This window comes from Amblyomma maculatum, chromosome 10 (assembly GCF_055883805.1).
Source record: "Amblyomma maculatum isolate TAMU_Amacu chromosome 10, ASM5588380v1, whole genome shotgun sequence".
NCBI classification, from domain to species: domain Eukaryota; kingdom Metazoa; phylum Arthropoda; class Arachnida; order Ixodida; family Ixodidae; genus Amblyomma; species Amblyomma maculatum.
In genome coordinates, this window is record NC_139353.1 from 34,318,659 (window position 1) to 34,324,457 (window position 5,799).

The 5,799-nt window shown below is 44.1% G+C and overlaps 1 non-coding gene across 1 annotated transcript; it reads right to left on the reverse strand.

The window, feature by feature from the left end:
- Positions 1–4,874: 4,874 nt before the first annotated feature.
- On the reverse strand, positions 4,875–4,947 carry TRNAP-CGG (transfer RNA proline (anticodon CGG)). Its single transcript has one exon. It is a non-coding gene; the product is annotated as a tRNA-Pro (tRNA).
- Positions 4,948–5,799: the final 852 nt, after the last annotated feature.

Below are 5,799 nucleotides of genomic sequence, written 5' to 3' on the forward strand. Positions count from 1 at the left end.
AGGCGAAAGCGTTTAATGGCTCATGCTGTCGTAGACAAAATGTGTCCCGCTTTTGCGGCAGCTCTGATTGGCCGAGGCGGGATGACGTCTAGAGGTCTCGACCAATCACAGAGCACCACCACAGTATGCGCGAGTGCGTGCATTACGTGGCCATCAATTAATGACATGTTAAGTAATTACTAATAATTACTATTTAGATTATTCAATAAATAAATAATTAATTACAGTAACAATTACGCAATTGATTAATTACGTTCCTACTTTATGGTTAATTAAATAATGATTAATCATTGCACTAAATAAATAATTACTAATTAGTGCCAGTTGTGTTGCAGAATGCGGCACTCAGGCTTTCGCCTTTCACTACTTTTGTCGCTAAAGCCCCTCGTAATTTTTAGCACAGGGTTTCCGCGTGATGAGGCGTAAGTCTCAATTAAACCGCGATCCAAGGTAATGGCGTGGCATCACCGTTGATGTCAAACTGCAGATAATTCACTTCCCTAGCATGGGGAATATTTAAACGAGATACAACAGGTGCCTAGTACGACCAATCGGAATCCAAGTCTGTTCTTCTAATGGAGGAGCAATTACTCATCAGCGTTCACCTAAGGCGAGCCATAGAGATGCTAAGAAGGGCTGGACAGCCCTCGCATAAGCTTCACAATTGAAGATAAATTGGTTCGAGCTTAGGAATTAGAACCTGGAACAACCATCTCTCCACAGCAACAGCTCTAATGACGAAGCTACTCTGGAGCGCTAACAGGTTTTCGGGCATGGTCGCGTTGCTGCTGATGACTAATTCCTTCCTGCCTTAGTACTTGTTTACTTCAGCCTCTTAAGCGCATTGGATTGCGCCTGCGCTTGAATATTTTAGCCGTGTTTATTGAAATTGGCCGTTTCACCCATCTAAACCTTATATTTTAAAAGTCATATGCCTAATACTGGCTAAGATCACCCCAATTATCTGGTCTCCAAATCTTTTTTTAAAAACTTAAAGAAACGTATATACTTACGCGTGATGTATCATATTAAGGCTTCAATATTCTTCTATTTTTCCTTATAATCGCCATTTCCGTCGATGCATTTCCTAGGCTCTGGGGATTGTTTTTGTGTGCCCCGTTCGTATACTAGCTCGCCTCTCGGCGACGTCTTTGATTAAGTGTTGTACCTCAGCTTTCGCTTCTTCATCGTAGCTGAAGCGCTTCCGTCCAGATGTTCCTTTAATTTTGTTAGCAAATGGTACCCGCACTATATGCGTCAAGTCCTGAATTGCCAAGGTTCCACGTCCCATCCGAACTGTTGCAACTGAGCGACGGTATGAATGGCGACGTGAGGGCCATCGTTTTCGACAAATCTCACATCCTTGCTCAACCTTATTTTTCTCTGATTCGTAGTGGCCCGTCTTGAGCTTTTTGTTGTGCCTCACAATACGTGCAAATATTTACTGTGGTCCCGGGAGCCGTGAAGTGGACCAACAATACGCTATTTTAATCCCCAATCACCGTCACCATGATTTTGTCGGCACATTGCGTTTGCTTGACTTTTTGCGGCTTGGGCTGGAACATGACCGGACAGTGTCCGGCCGTGCTTAGGCGAACAGGAGTGTCACTACTAAGAATATTCATTTTGCTATCAGTTGAGAAATAGAATACCCAAGTTTCTTCCCCGGTAAAAATGCAGTCAAAACAGTGGTTCTTTTCTTGTGCAGAGCTCCGAAACCATTCATAGTACGGGTAACGCTCTGGCGTTAAGATTTGGTGTGAGCATATTCGCGGGACCCCATCTCGTGCACACCAACTATTTAAATTTATTCTAATTCTTATGGATGGTGCGGCGCGACGCCTCTCGAACCACGAAGCAGAGATCATATATGACCTTTCCACCTTGTCATAATGTTTTTGTAACCTTCGTTACTGTCTCATTGGAAATTGATCACTAGCTTTTTTTTTCTTAGTTGTTAATATCAGTGAGATCATCTGTAAACACTCTACAATACTTGAAGTTTCTGACATGTATTCACAACTCTCCATACGTTTCCGTCAACTAGCAGCGTATTTCGATATCTTCAAGGCATCCAGCGTTCAGACATTGAACTGTGCGAACTTCGTTCCTGCCGATAGCGACGAGTGGGCGCTCCATTGCAAACTTTTGCCGCGAAAAGACTGAACAAGCTTGCTATGGAAAGAGGAAGCAGGGAAGTGAACAGTGTGGCCAACCGTCGCACGAATAGTTTTTCCAGGAACCCCAGCTCTTCGAAGACCTTACTTTTGGGGTCACTCTTTGTTACTTGCATTAATTGCATTTTTATCGGTGTGTGCCTGCACTTGTATGCATGCGCTCTAGAATTCTATTTTAGAATTTTAAAAGACAGAAAACTTTTCAAGTAAACAAACCCCGCGTATGTGATTTGCGCGTGCAATACTGAAGCTACAAAATTTGCCTTTGTGGGGACGTGTGCTTCTGCATCCTTATTTGTTGTTGTAGGCTACATATTGTTCATGAGTGTTGCCTCCATATCGAAGTCATTTGAGCTGGCGAAGGAACGACCTAGACTTTAACACGATCGCTGCGTCTTGGGTCACCGGTTGGTCATATCATTTATCAGTACTGTGCAGCCACGTACACTGCATCACGCGCTGAAGCCAGGGTCACAATTTTTAGAGGTCCTTTCATAGGCTTGACGATGAAATTTGCTACTTGTTTATCATAATATACATCATTTCTGTCCACACAGGACGAATAAAAAATGTGACCCTCCGGTTACATCTCACTCAATCTAAACTAGACAAAGTCAGTGTGGTCGGCCAGCCTTGCAGGAAATGGAAGCGATAGAAAGAAGCTGATTTTGTTTTGCTTTGCTTTCCTCGGAGAGCTTAGTAAAACTTTGCGCAATGAAGTAAGGGAAGCTTTCAACAAGGAAATATAATTAAAGCTTTACGCAAAGAGTTATAAAAAACTTTACACAAGGGACTGTGTAAAGTTTCACACAAGGAACTAAATACAGCTTTGAACAAAGAACTAAGTAAAGCTGGTCATGCGTTTCAGAACCTGAAACACATTTTTGTCTGTCCGCAGTATGTGAAGAAGCAACTCTAAGCCACGGAGGCTTTGGCAGAAATAAGCATAGTCAATACAGGGTTAACTGCAGGGATAAAGGAGAAACATTTCCATCTAATGGACGTAATTAGATAAATGTACTAAAGCTTCTTAATCAGGAACGTCAGCAGTCATCAAAACAAAGTAAATCATAGGAATTTGTGCTTCACTTGTTAAAATTCTCACTTCAAATCAATGAAAAATAAGCAGCCTTATATTTTTTTCACTTAAAGGTAAATAAATAGGAAGAAAAAAAAAAAATGCTGTAAGTGGGATCTGGACCGACGCCCTCCGTAGTGGCTTATGGCACTCCCGAGTAATCGATGGCGACCATTTGGAACTTTCTGCTTTCAAGTGTGTCCGTGTTTCGCGTACTCTAACTTAGAGACTGTTCCCCAATGTCACTCTGATCAACTTAGCTGCGGATTAAGAACATTCTGCGATGCCGTAGAAACCGCGCTTAGCATGTTCAAACTGTAATTGTGGCATCTGTGTGAGAATCTCCGTATGATGGTGGTGAAAACTGTTATTGTATATTTGGAGGTTTGACGCGGAGCCTTAAGGGCCTCGGCCTAACAATACTGGGTGGAAACCCTAGTCAGGGACCCCATTGGCGGCTGCCGCCGCTAGCGCACGCCGCGTTAAGGCCTTTTGGGCTTGTAGGTCGCAGCAGCCGAGCAGGGTCGCCTCCCAGTCCTCCCGGGAAGGGTTAGGGATGGGGGGGAGGGATGGGTTTCGTTGGTTGGCCCATACCATGTGGTAGGTGTCAGCCACATCCCCACAGTACTGGCACTGGCCAGTGAATTGGGAGTAAAAATGTTTAAGTACTGCCGGGCACAGCATCGTGTTAGTGAAGAAGCGCAGGAGCAGCCTCTCGTTCGCTCTTCCTAACCCTTTGCAGGGGTTAGGGTATTTGCGATGCGAGTTTTGATAAAAAGCAGGACAGATCCGCAAAGGATGTCCCTCTCCGCATGCTACCAGTGGCGTCAAAGCTATCCGAAACGAGGCCGTATACCTATAGTCTCGTACTAAGGAGAGAAGGGCATGAGAGGATCGTTAAAATACGTATGTTGAAGAAGTCATTGAAACCAGAAAAGACATAATGGGGTATTCTTCTTTGTTTGTACTATTTAGGAATATGAGACTCACACTGCGATCATCCTTTACCTGAAAGATCACATCTGTGATAAAGCATGAGAAAAGGCAGCCCTCTGCGACCAGAAGGATTTTGACCGACGATTTGCATGTATACAATGAGTACGGCGCTATAACTTCTCAGTTATGGTGGGAGAGCAGAAGGTCGTTTTCACAATTCACATACAATGTTGCTGTTTTAAGACATTCAGCTAACAGCTCTGCATTTGGGAGGTTGCCGAACTACGTGTACAGTATGCAAACACGTTCCGCTAACAAACATAGCTCGAAGCACACAAGCAGTTCCCCTTTATACGCTGCTCGGTCACCAAGAGGTGGAGCTTAATGAAGCCAGCCAGTCACCGTCCTAAATGCAAACAGTAATTTGTTATCGTTCACTGAAGCAAACATACAAGAATGGTGGCTTCATAAACCAAAGGGAATCAAGGAGGGTGGGTGCTTTTATTGCCCCGACCTATATATATATGAAGGAAAGAAACCAACAGTCGGCGAGGCCAAGGAAAGCATTGGGGATTGTATTTTGTCTTATTTTTTTTTATTTTTACTTCGATAATCACATAAATTAGTAACGTAATCTGTTCAGGGGAAAGATAATTAAACACAAAATAGAAGAAAAAACAACGTGCCGATGGTGGGATCCGAACCCACGACCTCCGAATACCGCGTCCGGTGCTCTTCCAACTGAGCTACATCGGCCGCTGTCCCTCCTGCTACTTTCTTGGGCATTAATGTTGACTGAGAGTGTTCACCAGCGCCACCCTCAACCAAAGCGGCGGACGTGGAACGTCCTTTGTTACCGCCAGCGTCACGTAGATCGTGATCAAGAGCGAGGGCGAAAGCTCTGCTAGAACCCTCTTACACTACCTATGGCTTCAAGACTCTCGTCTTGAAGCCATAGGTAGTGTAAGAGGGTTCTAGCACCATCTATATATATATATATATATATATATATATATATATATATATATATATATATATATATATATATATATATATATATATATATATATATATATAACTGCTCCTACGAAAACGTGTCACTGACGGGAGAGGAGATCCCTGATACTGCACGCCAGTGGGGTAGTATTAGCATTCGACAGAAACGCTCTCCTCTAACCTGAATTAGCTTTTTACTAGCTCGCCTCTGTTAGTTTCCAAGGGAGTTCTTAAACACACACACACACACACACACACACACACACACACACACACACACACACACACACACACACACACACACACACACACACACACACACACACACACACACACACACACACACACACACACACACACACACACACACACACACACACACACACACACACACACACGCACACGCACACGCACACGCACACGCACACACGCACACGCACACGCACACACACACAAACATACACAGACGCACGCAAACATACACACACCCACGCACACACACACACACATACACACACACACACGCACACACTTTCAAAGCAGCTGCTCAGTTGGCAGCTCCTGCATATGCCAACTTGTCCATCTCTCCTGGCCTTGAGAATGTACACAACC